Here is a 16,893-nt window from a genome sequence, read left to right on the forward strand (position 1 = left end):
CAGGAAAATACAGAGAGAGACATGGTGATCCTTCTAGTATCTAAAGGTCGGGAAAAAGCCTTACTGCTTTTCCATAAAGCTTTAGCTGTATCGCAGTGGCAGGAAGAAAGGGGTTTGTCACACAGCTGTGTCCCAGCAATGGCCATTGGGGTCTGTGCTGGTGTCCAAGCTGTACGTTGCCAAGGGAGTGGTGTTTCACAGCCACCTCTGCTTTCCAGCCTGGACTTTTCCTCTCTTTCCTATCCCTTGATAAAAGTGCAAAAGTAGGTCTCCCTTGTATGTACAGCCCTCTTTGTGATCCTGCACAGGACCAGAGCCTGGCTCCCCTGATACCTGCAGCAAAGCCAGAAATGAGGTGCTGCACACCAAGTCCTGCCTCCAGCTGGGGCAAACCAAATGGGTTTTTAATTTGGGAGAGCAGGAGCTGGTGGCTGGAGCCAGGAGCTCTCAGGAAATCACTGCTGCTGCCGGGGCAGAGCCCATTTCCCTTCCTTCAGCAGCCCTGGCCCGTGGTGGGCTCAGCCTCTCCTGCTGCCACTGCACCGCCATGCTGGGGCTCTTTGGGGTTATTTATGGGATCCTTTTTCTGCAGCAGCCCAGCTGGAGATGTAAGATAGCACCAGAACCATCCAGCCCTGCTCACAATGCAGCTCCTGCCCCCAGAGCTCGTCAAGGGGAGCTGTGAGAATGGGAGGCTGCAGTGTCAGGGAGCTGACAGCCGAGGCGGGCACGGGAAGAGTTATGGGCATTCAGCAGACATTAAAAGGACAATAACACACTGGCTTATGGCTATTTATTTTTTATGAGTGACTTTGGCAGTGTTTTGTTTGAAGTTTTGATGGCCATATGTTTTCCAGGGAGGCACAGCGCTTTCCTCCGTTTGTAAACTGCGCCATAATTGAAATTGAATTTTTATGAAATCCATGTGAAATATGATAACACATTAAAACACTCTCCTTTGGAGAGTTTCCTCATTGATTTTTGTAGCATTAAATCTGTTTACACATCAAAGGGAAATATTGCATTCTGTCTGTCTTCATTTCAGTCACACCCTTCCTTTTGTTTCCCAGAGACCACACATGGCACAGCAAAATCCTCTCTGTTGAGAGCTCTTCCAGCATGGACACTTCTCCTGGTGAAATGATGCTTTACACTATAATTGGCTTTCTTTCTCCCATCTGCTTAGGAAACCAGGAACTTTATGATGTCTTTTCCTTCCTTCATCTTTTCAGCAACTCGACTATGTTTATACAATGGAACCAATCCTTCCCTGCTGAAAATACAGGGGATTTGATGGCTGACTTTGTGTCCATCAGGATCAATCCAATACAGACAAACTCTCTAGCTGGAGTACAAAACATCATGGATCAGTTCCCTTCAGAGGAGCTGTGCAGGTTTATCTGAGAATCTGTCCCAAAAGAAGGGAGATTTTTTTTTATTATGGCAGAAATAATTTTAAATTCAACCAGCATGTCTTATCTCTGGCTTCTCAACTATTTTGTGTGTGTGTGTGTGTGTGTGTGTGTGTAAAGATCATGAATTAGTGTCCTAGCAAAAGGTTGTAGGGTCACAAGGTAAATTGATACTTATTTTACAACCAATATATTCTGAAAGCATAAATTTTAACCTGGTGCTCTCCACTATTAGCCTAATGCAGAGGCTCCTTCTCCCTCCCTCCTCCTGCCCATGTGCATGGCAACGTGTATAAGGTGAGAAAATTCAATTTCTGGGGGTGCCAAATATGGTGACATTTGTTGCAAAGCCTGATGCTGTGCTGACAGCAAGTGGCCTCTTTTTCTACCCACAGAATGCTGGTCCAGAGTGGGCAACCTTCCTGCATGCCAGTGAGGAGAGCTGCATGGATGATTGTTCTACACATAAAAAGAAAAGGTGAGGTCCATTAGGTCCATTGTGCCCAGTTTCTTGCTTGGAGAAGTAGAAATAGGATTGACTTACAGCTAAATCCTCTTCTTCACTAAACACAAGGTGTGACACAGTGCCCCAGCAGGTGCCTCAACATGTGAAAGTTTGAGGGATTGATATTCCTAACCCTTATAGGTATAAAAAACAAAGACAGAAGAAACACCTACAAAATATTTTTTCAGTTCATTTATGCCTAGTATTTGCCATCTAAAACAAACAGAAATCTTCAAAGGAATGAGCTCAGCAGTGACAGAACAACAGCAAAAAAAGAGTTTTCTCTGCATTTCCTCCTGTCTCCCCTGCCACACTTGCAGCTCTGTGCTGACTTGTGGGATTTGCTTTGGTTAATTCACTTTCTGAGCTGCAGCAAACTGTGCCCTCCTCTCTCTCATCTCTGGACAGGTTCATTTTCTCACCTCCACTGAGCCCAGGCTCTTGGCTCCTCATCTTCCCTGCAGCCTCTCTCCTTGAGCTACGTGCTCCCCATCTGCACCTTTGCTTTTCATGCCCCTGCACCATGTGGCACAAGGGGCAGGTAGCTGCCCCTGGGCATGTGGGACCACTTGCTCCTCTCCCTCCTTTGTGGGCTTCCAAATCAAATGCAAAACAATCAAACCCAAGCTGCTCCCTGGCAGAGTAGGCAGAGTGAAATAAAGTAAAGCTAACGAGGTGTTGTAGGCAAAAGAGATAGAAGTGAGAGAATTAAAAGTAAAAAAAAAAAAAAAAGGGGGAAATGGTGGAGAAGGGCAGAGAAAACATGTAAAACAGAATAGAATGACATCATAGAGTATGGAGTGGTTTGGGTTGGAAGGACCATGCAGTTCCAACCCCCTGCCATGGGCAGAGACACCACCCACCAAGGACTGGTGTTGAAGTTGTGGTGCCCCGGCTGAGGTGGGACCAGGTAGGATGGGAAATCACAACTGGTGCCTGCTGCCAGCAGATCCTTTAAAGAGCTCACCAGATTGAAGCAGTGTGAGCATTCTGCGCTCAGAATTAATCACAGCACCTCCTCCTGTGACAAATTATTAAAGAAACCATTAGGAGTTGCTGGGGCTGGATAAACAGAGTGCCACTTCCCTGTTCCATGTGTCAAGTGATGCTGGTGAGGGAACAGGGTCCAAACCCATTCCTTAAATCAGTGCCCTGATTTAAGGGAACTTCCTTCCCACTTTCCTGTGGGAAGTAAGGATTGTCCTCACAGGGACATGCTCTGTGCCAGCAGCAGCACAGGCTCTTCACCTCTTTCTTCCTCAAACTGTGGTCATGCCATGCAGAAATAAAGCTAATTTGTATTTCTGGCATGGATGGAATGGGAGTGCAGAGCAGAGGCTGCAGGCTTTGCTTCCATACAGATTGTGTGTGCATGTACATATAGACAGCTCTGCATCCATATGCAAATATATGTTATCTATTGTATCCTTATTAAAAAATGTGTATAGATTTGAGTCAATACATGAATTAACTGCTTTAAAGTGTCCTTGCCCATTGCATTGGGGGTTGGAGCTAGCTTAAAGGTAGTTAAGATTAGTTTAAGATCCCCTAACCTTAACAAAAGGTTAAGATCCCATAACTAGTTAAAGGGATCCTTATGGTCCCTTCTAACCCAAACCATTTTGTGACTCTCTGGCCCTATGAAATGTAAAGACAAACATCCTATTTACAAAAAATGATGCTTGTATTTTCAGGGCCACCTCCACAGCAGTCATCCCCATCCAGGAGGAGACAGCAATCCCAGGAAGGACTTACCCTGAATGTTTTTCTGGGCTGCCCAGGTTTCCAGCACACTGCCCTGGATGCTCTACCTGCCCTGTGCTCACCTGGAAGTCGGGTAAGCCTTGGAGTCCCATTTCTGGTTATTGAATATTGGTCTTATTAGATGCATAAAGCATTTTGTTCATGTTTAGGGTGAAAATCTCACTTGATGGTGTTCTGGCACCAAATTCCTTATGAACCTCAGTGAAATCAGTGGGTCTGAGGCACAGGTGAGTGGTACAGGGGAAACTGCCATGTGCATTTTCAGTAATAAAAACTTATTTATCCAATTACAGCTGTCCTGGGGGTGTTCTGCTGCCTTTGGCAATAAGTTTAAATCACAGTTTGAACTCCCAGCACCAGGTGTGTGGGCATCAGGGCAAGCATTTGGGTGGGAATGGGAGCCCATCCTGTGGGGCAGTAGGGATGCAGCCCACACTGAAGCAGAACCAGGGCTGAGGATGGACAGAATCCAGTGCACTTCCTGCAGGAAACTTGGCTTCCCTTAATTGTGAGACCAAAGAGCCATAGAATGAAGATAGCAACAGCAGAAAATTTAGGAAACAATATTTCACAAGTTTGTTAATTCGCCAGTCATGTTGTGGTTGATGGTAAATATATGGCTGGTTAGCTCTAGCATAATAAAAAGTAAATGTAGACACTAATAAATAGTTATGCATTTCTGCCAAAACTTGGTTGTTAATTGTAGATTTTGTTAAATGTGACCTATAAGACATGGGCTGTTTTTTCTGTTAATTAAACATAGCACACAAAGTATTTCTTATATCTGTATTTATAAAGAGATTAATATGTAATAGATGACCAAAATGTTCCCTTGTGTTAAGTAAAGACTTAAACAATGGTCTTTACAGTTAATGCATTTTCAAAATTAATTTTTTAAATACTTGTTCTTGTTTTCTTTCTTGGTATTTCTTAAGCTTTCTAATCTTTTTAGAACTGTGTTCAAAATAATATTTAGCATAGAGAGAAACACTAAATATTTCATGGTATAATTAAATCTTATTAATGTAATTGTCTGCATAGTTCATATTAAAAATTTACAAGAATCTTTTTCCTTTTCACTAAGAATTATTTTCTTATGAATTTCCAAAAATGTTTTGAGCTTAACCTAACTTAATTGTGGGAAGCATCAGAAGTTTTCTCATTATTTGATGTTGAATATAAGTTGCTTTACTTCTGTTTTTCTTAGCCCAGCCAGAGACTCTTTGTCATGGATTTAGTAGTCATGTAATTAAAGTGCAAAAGAATAAGTATTTGTTTTACCATTTGTGGATCTAGCTGCTGGCATTTAATGTTCTCCAACTTTTAGGATTCTCTTCTCTGTTGAAAAGATGTTTCACGAGCAGATGTTTTTAATACTTAATTTCTTCTATTTCTGTGCTATGCTACATTCAAGGCATGTACAGAACAATATTCAATTTTGACTTTAAAAAGCATCTTTCTGTACAACCGAGTTTTTATAAGTTGAGCAATTCCACACAGGTCCATTCTACTGCTTACTTGTAACACCAAAGGATGTGCAGTGTGGCCTGTGGATGCAGAGGAACAGCATGTAGCTGTGGTTCATCCCAGCTCAGTGCTTTTCCTACTGATATTCTGGAAAGTTTCCTTCTCTACCTCGAGCCTCCTGCCCCAAATCTCCCTCCTGCTGCAGACTGAATCAATATTCCAGGCTGTCCCTGAAGACTGATCTGTCTACAGCTATAGAGATTTCATGCTCGCTATTCCTCCTCTTAAAAAAAACTTATTTTTTGGATGGAAAAAACCCACCACGACTCCCTTTAAGCAGCAGGAAGGGAACACATTTCAGCGATTCTCTAATTTCCAAGACCTTTATGATGAAATTTAAATCCTTATGAAGTTCTCCTGAATCCATCAAATATTCATCCAAATGGTTGTGTTTATTGGCATTCCCACATTAGCATGTTGGCCTGCTCAGATGCACTCAGCCATTCATCTGCCTGGTGCTCCACATCCGAGCAGACTTTGCTCAGACACCACTACCATTAAAATGAGCTTTTTCACTTGAACTTGCTTTCATTGAAGTCACTGCTAACGTAGAAAGGAGCTCATTTAGTAATGCTTTTTCACCTTTATGTTAACTCTGAATGCATCATTAGCAGGGAGATGTTGACTAATTTGGAAGGAGTTTAGCGAAAAGCTCTAAAAATGGTTCGCAGGTCGGCAAAGCAGGCACTGTGTGGAAAGATAAAATGAGCTATCAGTGTCTAGACTGGCAGGAAAACCATGATTAGAAATTCTTAAAGGATGTAAAAATGGATAGAGGAATGCAATTCAGTGCATTAAAACTCTGCTGAAGGGCTGACACAGGTAATGTGAGCACAAAGCACAGAGTAGAAAATCCCTTTTTTAGGTATTTATGGTGGCCAGCTGGGGTTGGTTGGGACACCACAGTGCAGGGAGACAGACCAGAGGATTTCAGCAGCTCTTGCCTAGTGCAAAAGTGTGTGTTTTAGTAGTGAAGCAGGAGGAAATGCCACAAAAACTAGAGAAAAGAATGAACACACGAGGGACAGAATCACCACTTATTTGTGGAAACATTTTTTCTGGCAGGACATTTATCGAGTTATAGAAGTCTCCCTTCTGAACTTCTGGGGGTTTAGCATGCACAGCCTTTGAAATCAGAAAACAGTAATATGAAATGGAGAACATTCTGGCATTTCAGGAGGCTTTTGACCCAAATCCCACGGTGGGGCAGCTCTAATAGCAATTGCCACCATCTGACAGAGTCATTTCAGCGTTGCTCCATCACAGAGACCACTGGGTGGTCCGAGAGAGCATTCACTTGCAATTTGTTGCCTATTTTATTTTGATTTGACTCACAGCTGTGCAAGTCAGGGACTCTGGATTTGCAATTTCAGTAGCACTGCAGAGTGATGCACGTCACACAGGCTTTTGGTTGTGCCCACTTTGCTCCATCTGTCCTTCATCCTCACAGAGAGCAGGCTATAAACCAGGGACAAAATCAGGTGTCAGAATTCCACACAGGAGCTACTTTGCACGGTCACAAAATACTGTTCAATTTGTGGACAGACTGCAGGAACACTGGATGATGGAGTTTATAAAAGAAATTATGTTGGGAAGAATTCAAATGAAATATTTGCTTCGGAGAGTAAACTCATTTGTATTCCAAAATGCAATTATAAAGTGGCCTCAGGAAACTCCGTGCTCCTTCTGGTCAGCAGCACTGGCAATATCTTTGCGCAAGATCATGGATAGCTTTAATTTCCAAAGAAGAAACTCAGTGAGAGGAACAAGAAAACCACTGCACAGGTAAACATTTCATAAGCTGGCTGACAACTGCACTAGAAATATTAAACAAGTTTAGAAAGCGTTACTGAGCTCACCTACAAATTGTAATGTGATTGCAGAGAAAAATGCTGCCTGACTGCATCTGAGGATCCAGTGATTAGGAACTGAATGAGACCTAAAGACCACACATTTCAGCACTCTGTCTCTGTCAGTGGTAAAATGCCTGAAAAAAAGTAAAAAGTAAGCTTTTCCCCTAAATTCAGGATGCAAAGATACAAAATGCAATCCAGCCCACTAATATGTGAAATATAAATGTTTGAACTTCCTTCCAGCTTCTTCAGGAGCTGCTAATTATGTCTCTGGATACCTTGGCTGTCCATAGGATTATCTACTCCCTTTGAAAATTCTTGTCCTGTGGCAAATTTAATCTACAAGTCAGGCTGTAGTGTAGGAACTGCTCCTGCTCAGGGATTAAGTTCTTGTCTGACTCAAGCAGGGATGTACTTTAAATTCTCCTGCTTGTTTGCTTATAACTAAAATTCTGTGTAAGCTTTCACAGCTTAGAGGCAGAATTTGTGACAATCCTTGCGGATGCCTCCTCCCTGGCAGTGTCCACAGCCGCAGTGGATGGGGCTTGGAGCAACCTGGTCCAGCAGAAGGTGTCCCATGGCAGGGGGTGGAACAGGAGGACCTTTAAGGTCCTGTCCAACTCGAACCATTCTATGATTCTGTGATATTAAAAAAGCAAAAACAACCACAACCAAAAAAAAAAAAACCAAAAAAAAAAGAAAAAACCACAAACCAACTAAACAAAACACACCAAAGAACAGACAAACAAAACAAGCAGATCAGAGGAGAGTTTGAGAGGAGGATCTGCCTTGATCACAGTGTCCAGCCCTCCCAAAACAAAACCAGGCACCTTCACTCAAGTGATCTTTAAAAAGTAATGAAGTGAAGTTGCTTTGCCCACTCCAATGGCTTCCTCTGTGTCTATCTCTGGTTTATTTGGTTATTTTCTAGGACCACTGTATTGCTAAGGAAAATTTCCATAATATAGTGGATTTTGCAGCAAATCCACCACATGCACTGTTCGAATGGGTGTTGCAAGTGACATTTGGCCCAAAGGCCAAATCTTCCCTCATTCAACAGCAGAAAAAGCTGTATATTCCCATATAAATAAAAAAAAATAGACATATTCCCAGGGGAGGGATGTGTGCAGGGTGGGGAGCACAGGGCAATATCCACTCCTGCAGGCTGGGCTGACTCTGCTCCGAGATGGCAACCCAGAGATTGTTCCTTGTGCTTAAAAAGCTGGTGAAGCATGAGTTTAGCTGGAGGGAAATGCTGATGCAAAGGATACTCCAGGAGAAAAATGATGGGTACCAAAAGTAATTTATCTTGTTCTTCCATCCTAATAGCTGGAAAGGGAGGACAAATGGCAAAGACCATACCACCCCCTCATCACCTGAAGTCTCCAAAAGAACAAAACAGAAGTAAAAATGTAAGAGAAGAAGGAAAGACCTACTCAATGGAAGTAAGTAGCTCCTTGTGTTTTAAATATTAATTGAAGAAATAGCATTAAAAAAGGGGCCCTTTTTATTGTGTTAAGATGTTGATGTTTTATAGCAATATTCTCATGAAAAATAATCATGTTGTATATAGTTGTGTTGAAAATCAAACTTTTTTCTTTTTTTTTCTAACACCTTTTAAAAAAATGAATTAGGAAAAAAAATACACTTTTTTTTACTCAAATCAGTCCCTAACATGATGTGTTTGGTATTTTCTGCAAAATACATGTAAATTGAGATTTACCAAAATTACTGAAATTTAAACTGTCTCTTTTCACTGCACCAAAGTTCAGTGAAATCTAATGGATGAATATGCTATGCCAAAGGCAAAAAAGAAAAAAAAACTATTTCACTATTAAAAGCCTGAAATATTATCATTTACAAAGGTAAGAAGATAAGACATGTTTATTCTTTTCAGTGCTTATAACTCTCTGCATTCAGCAGCACACATTATCATAATTTGTTTTTATTTAAAGTGCAATATAGGCGTGCTCCTGCAAGCAAATTTAACCCCATTTATTTAAATCTGCTTGAAAATTCTTGGCTGGGAATCAACAGAGATATTCTGCAAACATGTGGTCTGCACCTGTGTGAGGTGTGTCTGGAACTGAGTGGGTCTCAAACCTGCACCCTCCATTCCAGCTCCTGATCCCCACCCCTTGTTTGCCTTCCAGACAACACCAGAAATGAGCAATTTCACAGCCCCAGTTAGTGAATTTACTGACAGCTCCAAGTGAGAGGGGGAATGCAAAACTCTTCCTTTCTCTTAGCAGGCTTTTTAAAGTTGACAGTGCTGGGATCTGAGCACGCCCTGTATCTTCCCTGAGCACCTCAGCAATGAGACATTCAGCTTTTTTTCATCCAAAGGGCTTTATAGGGATCACAGCATCCCCCTTGGGCATGGAGCCAGGTGTCCCACAGCAACAACACAGCTCACACGAAAGGAAGGAGGAAAAACAACTTTATTTTTGTAGAAAGCAGTGAGGGATTTAGATATGCCTGCTTGCTGGGAGCTGCCTGTGCTAGCTTGAAGTGGGAAACATTAATTTCAGAGCTCTGCTTGGATTAGATGATGTGCCTGTGAAACAGGGGAAGATGGCTGAGGGCTGCTGTGCCATGGCCAAGGCACTCCCACTGCCTGACAGAGCTCATATTATTAAAATTATATTATAATATTAAAGACTATGGTGTTATCAGCAGCTCACTTCCTTTCGGGGAATTTTTTATTTATTATTATTTACTGTGAGGGTGGTGAAGCTCTGGAACTGTTCACTCACAGAAGTGGTGGATGCTCCATCCCTCTAAGTGCTCAATACCAGGTTGTATGGATCTCAGAGCAACCTGGTCTAGTGGAAGTTGTCTCTGTCCATGGCAGGCAGTCAGGAGATGAGCTTTAAGATCCCTCCCAATCCAAACCATTCTATGTTTTTATTATTTAGTTGCTCTACTATTATAGTACTGCCAATATAAAGATCTAAATAATATGGGATTAACAGCTGTTCTGCAAAGTTAACCAGTGTATGATTTGGCAACAGAATGATTGAGATGAAAAATTCAGTTAGAAAAATCAAACATGCAAAATCCCTTCTTGAGTTATCATGCCTCACACAGAAGTGGTGCTCACTTGAAGGAAGAGCATTTGACCTCAAAGACTACATGTCCCAGAAATCCTCTGTGCTGAGGACTGCTGCTCCCAAAGTAACTTCTCCAGAGAACTTCTCCTGAGAGCTCATCATCATGTAGGCAACATTCAAAGCTGCTAATATTGTTAATAAGGGTATTGTGACTTTTGGCAAGGCTAAAACAAAATATCAATGAACCCAGCTAATGTTTGAAACTAAATATAGTTCACATTAAATTTTAAAGCTTTGAATTGCATGAAGAGCTTCACAAGTTCTAGTTCAATCAACAGTAATTTCAATTCCCCTTCAGCTACTGTGTCTCTGTGTTATTTTTCCTTGTTGGTGTGGGAGATAACAAATGTGTGAATGACATTTCAGTCTGGTAATTGGGCCATTTATAGCTCCTTGTTAGTTCCTGCTGGATAAGGGCTCTGGTGCTGATTTTACATAAGGATCAAGCACCTCATTAAAAGCCCTGCTGAAAGCATGCCTGCGATACTTGACTGCGAGACAAGTGTTGCCATGTAATACACGAAAAATAAGTGACTTTGTGCTTGCCATTTTCATTAGAAGATGGCACTTTTGACAACCAAAGTGATCCCTTAGTCTTTTTCTCCATTGACCTCCCTGTTAGGGAAGGCTGTGTTGGTTGGAGTGCTGTTCCTCCTGCTTGCCCTGGCTGTTTCTGCAGGAGCTGAGCCAGGATGGCTGTGCCATGCCAGCCCTGCTCCCCTTGTCCCCCAGCTGGGGACAGGGCTGGTGGGGGGCTCCAGGAGATGCTGGAGGCTCCTCTCTGCAAAGCCCTGAGCATTCAGCTCAGCTGGGTCTGCACAAGGACACAGAGACTGCACAGGGCATCGTCCTCCTCCATCCTCTGTGCTGGTACATGTGGGGTGTCACAGACATATTTTATGAAAACTCCTTTTGCTAGGATCTTTTCTCCAGAGAAGCTGAGAAGTTTCATCTTCTTCATGTTTTGCTGCTTTGGAATGTGATTTGGAGAATTTTTTACCCAGCATGTGAAATTGTTTTTACTTGATGCCAGTGACAGCCACCTGTGTTGAGGCTGTGAGCAGTCACAAGATTTTATTATCATTCCATTCCTTTCTATTCCTTGCTAGCCTTCTGATTAAATCCTTTCTTCTATTCTTTTAGTGTAGTTTTAACATATCATTTTCTTTTAATACAATATATATCATAAAATAATAAATCAGCCTTCTGAAACATGGAGTCAAGATTCTCATCTCTGTGAACACCACCACAGTGGGGTCCTTGGGATTACCCTGCTCAGGGCCAGCAGCTGGACTCAAAGAATCCTTTTGGGTCTCTTCCAACACAGAATATTCTATGATTCTCTGTTTATTCCTCTTTATGTGTCAGTCACTTCCAGAGGTAGGTAAGGCAGGACAGAGGACTGCAGTCCTGTTTTTCTCCCCATGTTTTTTGGACAATTTTCACCCCAAAGGCCGTGAAGAAGCTCTGAGTGTCTCTTTAGAGTAACATTTTTACTGTCTTTGGCAATGTCAGAGAGGGTGAGGGTTGGAGGATTCCCTGACATAGGTGGTGTAAATGAGTTATAAGTGGTTGTAGGAAGAAAATTGCTCTCAGTACAGGGGGAAAACCACCAAACCCCAATAGATGTTTTCAGATACAAAACCTTTACCACAGATAGAGATTCATCATTCTTCCAGCTATGTTTTAAAAGGTATTTCCCCCTTTCCTGAAAACCTCATCTCTCTTATATTCCAGTTCTTACACTACTATCATAATATTAGCAGGAAAAGGTAAGCATCTATTCATTTACAAACCATTCCCTGATACCATCAGGGACTAAGATTTTATTTAACTTTTATGCATAAAAACAAGATTTTCAAGCTATAAATACCAGTTCTATAGCAAAAAAAGTTATTTTCCCACCACTCCCCACTGAGGGTTTGTAACATTATTTTCTGTTTGGTTTTGGCTGCACTGCTGCACTCTGGATGCTGCTGGAAATTTTCAGTGGCAAACTGGGAGAAATTCAGTGAACATGTGGGGGAAAAAGCCTGTCTAGACTTGTCAAGATTGTCACTTTAGGAAAAAAAAAATCTATGCGAAATACAGGTTGCATTTTGCACTACACTAGCACTGACTTGGAACATTTCTGATTATTAAATTCCTGGTGTTCACAGTGCTCAAAAGTGAGTGCAAAATGTGCCTGACTTCTCTAATGGGTTTTGGAATCTGAAAAATATGTAAATGCCTTAAGATATTTCCAGTGATGTTGTCATCATCCATCTGCATTGCATTTTTGCTTCAAACTAGAAGATTCCTTCACGATGAATAGGATGCTTAAAGGGAAGGCTTCTATTGCCTCTTTTATTGATTATTAATGAAATCACAGTGCTCTCAGTCTGTTACAGCTGCAGCCCTAAAATAAGCCTTTGCAGTGATAATTGCTTCTCTTAAATCATGGATGTATTAAGGAAGGGAGCTTTTCTGGAATAGTTTATGATTTGTGAAAAGTGTTTAATAATTGTTGCCTGATTTGCTGGGAATTTGGAGAAATACTTGACGTTTCTTAAGAGAAACCAGCATATTTCATGGGGTTTTTTTTTTGAATTTCCAGGCATTGGGTGAGGAGGAGTAGTTGGAAAAACCCAACTGATAAAAATAAAAAATGTGACAACATTCTCCATAAAAGAACAGTATAGAAAGCCATAGCCTGTCTTAGTATCTAAGAGAGCAGAAAGTGTTTATAAATAAATAATACATGTGTTTTTATTGGTTTGCAAAGACAGATGATGTGCCAAATAGCAACTAAATTTCCCATCTGGAACATGGATTCATCAAGAAGAATTCCATGCCCAGGCTGTGAAAGCAGAACAGGCCACTGGTGGGTCTGCCCTGGACCAGGTGTGTGTCCTTAGGGACATGAGGCCAAAATGTCTTGTGTGCCACAGCACCTTATCCTGATGTTACAAGGAAAACTGGATTTGCTTATGAAGGTGCAGAATAACTTCATGCAGAAAATCAGGAACTATGCTTGATGTACTAAACCGTTTGAAATAAACAGTTTTAGGACTGGTCAAAGCTGCATTTTCAACTAAATCTTGTCAGATCAATGAAAATAATGAAAACAAGTGCTCTTGGAAGAAGTGTTTGTGCTCACCTGGCACCATCACGTATCACACAGCATGAGACATCAGCTCTGCCAGGCACTGGCTGCTAAAAACCCTCATTCCTTTAACTTTTTTCATTTGCAGAGTGTTTCCATGGAATTGCCATGCCGGCAGGATCAGATCATCCCTAGTTAATATGCTATAACATGTGCAGGTTGGGTTATAATTTTTCCTGAGCTCAGTGGCTGTGTCTCCTTTGTATGGGCAGAAATTACTGAGCATTGTAAAAGTTTCCATTTTATCCTTTCATGCAGGACATTCCTTGAGCTACACCTTTAAGTTTCTGAGGGGTTGAAAAGGAGCCAAAATGCTGTTTCAGGTCAGTTCATTCTTATTTCAACAAAGACAGACTTCCAGCTCCAAGCATGTCTGCTTAAATTCAGTTCTCACAAAGGCTTTGCATGGAGTGATCACCAAAGCAGATATTGTCTCTTTTTAAGGATCTTTGTAGGGATATTTCTTTTTAGTTTTGGCAAGGAAATTGCTTAAAAAAGGCCAGATTATGACTGCCTAAAGAATTTTGACTTTGTAGTCAGTGGAAAGAAAATCAAAAGAACACAAAAATATAATTTTCTGAGTTATCATTTTAAAAAGTTTTGTGATTTTGATTGCAGCAAAATACAAAACACCTGAAAATAGGCCCCTCAGAAGAGCATATCATTTGGGGTCTGTTAAGAAATGTGTGTAATTTTTCACCTTTAAGCAGACAGATGGATTTGCAGTAAGAAACTTTTTCTGTAAAGCATTTCTCAGCAGCAAATGTTCTTAGCGTTTGAGGAATTAAGAATTTAGAGCGCTTCAAAGAAGAATTAATTTGTATTTAAGTTATTCAAGCCCACACAAAGGCTTCAAGAAATGAGACCTTTTCCTACAAATAGGGATAAGGAAAGAGCTGTGGATGTGCCAGTTTGGGGGTTTGCTGTTCTCCTTCTGCTGGAGCAGGAAAAGCACCTGGTGGCAAAGCTGGGGGGGTGAGAAGACACTGAGATTAGACCAGGGTAGACAGGGAGCTGTGAAAGAACACCTGCTTTGTATGGCATAGATAGAACCTGATTTTTCATGATGCACAGGGAAATAATGAAGTGTGTGAATCAGAGACTCCCTTCACTCTGCAACTTTACATCTGCTCTTCTCTGAGACAGAAACATCATCATTCGCCTGCTCTGCCAGGGGTAGGAGCATCTCTCACACAGATCTATTTGGGTTTTATACTCGTGGGGATATTAAGCAGGTTTTGTCTTGGGTTGTTTTGGTAGTTTGTTGCTTTTTGGTTTTTATTTTTTTGAACCATCTTCTGAAAGTTTCTTACACAGGAGACCAAGTCTGTCAAGTGAAGAATGATTTTACAGATCCATTTTAAATCCAAACCCAATGGAAATGTCTTGTTTCCTCTTTCTCTAACAAGCAAAAATAAAAGCGAAACAAAAGAGAACAGTCCCCAAAGCCATAATTAGTTATTTTTCTGTCTCTGACTTTCAGATGAAGAGCTCTACCTCTGTGTCTCCCCAACATCATCCTCTCCCACCTCCTCCCCCTCAAAACCACCTCCCAGATTTCTGACTATGCCCATGCTGTGTCAGGACTCCCAGACTGACAGAGGGTAGCTCCCCAAGGCAGGATTTTTCCCCTTCCTGTTTTTCTTGCCCTCTCTTTTCCCTCACTTTATCACTGATGCTGGATGGGTCTAATCACCCTCTGACTTCCCCCTCTAATCACCCTCTGACTCCTGTCCCAGTTGTCCCAGTTCTGGTGGCTCCCAGAGTAAAGAGGGAGGAACAAGGAAGAAATGCTTAAAACCCACCTTCAAGGGCACAGATAAAGAGCCTCCCTCTTTTTCTCACCTTTAAAGGCCACCTGGGGCTTGCCTGCATAACTGTGAGCCCCTCCAAAAAGTGGGGCAGAATTTCACTACTAAAGTGTTAAAGATTTATTGCTGGGTTTGCCCAATCTTTTATAACTTGGCTGCTATCATGTGTAGTACTCTGAGAGTATCAAGTTGCAATATTTGTTTTGGATATGTAATGCATATAACACTTTTAAAATGGGATTTTCACAAAGATATGCAGAGTTTAATGTGCTTGTAGGTAATCACAGTCTCCTGGTGTGTTTGTTAAAGATTGCCATCATTTAATTTAAGTGCATAGGGCTCTTTTTCTGAAGTAAAGCAAGATTTTCTAATTGATAAAAAGGATATATACATCCATGCAATCCTTATATTTTACATTATCTTTCAGTAATAGTCTTCAAACTCACATAGTTATCACAATCAAATACAAGAACGTGTCACAGATGCTCTCTGAGCCATACAGACTGTGATTTAGTGAGTACTAAGTTAGTCAGGTTTCCAACTGTACAATAGTTCTCTGAGAACCAGATCTTTCAGGTTCTCTTGAAAATTTCTGGCCTTAAAACTTAGAATGAGGTTTTTTTTGTCAGAGTGAAGTTAATGCTTCATCTTTTCTAGGTTATTAAGTTTTAGCCTTCCACCATCCGTAAGAGCAGCAGTAGGTACACAGAGAGGGCAATTGACTGTCTCTAAAGGTTAACTGCCTTCTGGCTGAAAATGAGCACAATTACTCACCAAAAAAGCAAATGACTAAAACCCTCCTCTGAGGAGTTTTCAAATGCACCCCGAATAGACACGTTCAGCTGGGGAAGGATGGAATTCGTGGAAAGAAATCAAAAAAATATCTCAAGAAAGGAAAGATTAAAGTGATTCATGGTAGTGCTCCAAAACAAATGTAGATTATTTGGGGGTTTCGAAGAGAACACATCATTTACTGTTCTTCCCGAACTCGGTTGCCTCGAAGTTGTATTAATTTGTTCAGCTGCGTGGTGGAAGGCAGGGGAATGAGAGGAGGACAGGGGTCACTGCATGGGTCAGTCCATCCTTGTTTCCAGCATTGTGAGGAGACATTATTGACCAAATTGAACTGGGCATTAGATATTGCTCATTTCAGGCCAAGCCTGGCTTTGTTAAAGCCATTGAAAGGTTTGCTATTCCATGAAAGCAGCATCAGGACATCAATGCATGGGATTCTGTGCAAGAGAAGGAAAGCCCAAATAATGTAAAATATCTGCAAGATAGAAACACACCATAATTTGAACAAGAAAGACTGTTTAATTCAACCTAATGTGGCAAGTCTTGCAGCATTTGCAAGTTCTGATATTTTTCATTGTTTTTGACTGTGTGATGTGTAGAAATTCTGAGTGCTTGTAGATGCAGCTAATGGCAATAGGAGGGGTGCACTGCACGTACCTCATGTCACATAATGCTGAGCACACTCAAAAAATTCACCTCCCAGAGGCCCCAGGCTGAACATTGGAAACTAGCAAACTGTTTTGACCTTCCTCTGTTGGTGTTTCAGTTTCCCACAATGAAATGAGCAGGTTCCTGCCCTGTCCTTGTGGTGTCGGTGTGGGGATCAAGCAGCTGCTCTGCACAGAAGCAGGGGAATTGTGAATGTGATTTGAAGGCCAGTGGGGAGCCTGGCAGGTCAGCCCTCAGCACTGTGTTTAAACAGGGCTGGTAAATGTGATGCAGCCACACAATTAACAGCGGGGCTGAAA

The sequence above is a fragment of the Geospiza fortis genome, unplaced genomic scaffold (assembly GCF_000277835.1).
Source record: "Geospiza fortis unplaced genomic scaffold, GeoFor_1.0 scaffold112, whole genome shotgun sequence".
Classification (NCBI taxonomy): Eukaryota; Metazoa; Chordata; class Aves; order Passeriformes; family Thraupidae; genus Geospiza; species Geospiza fortis.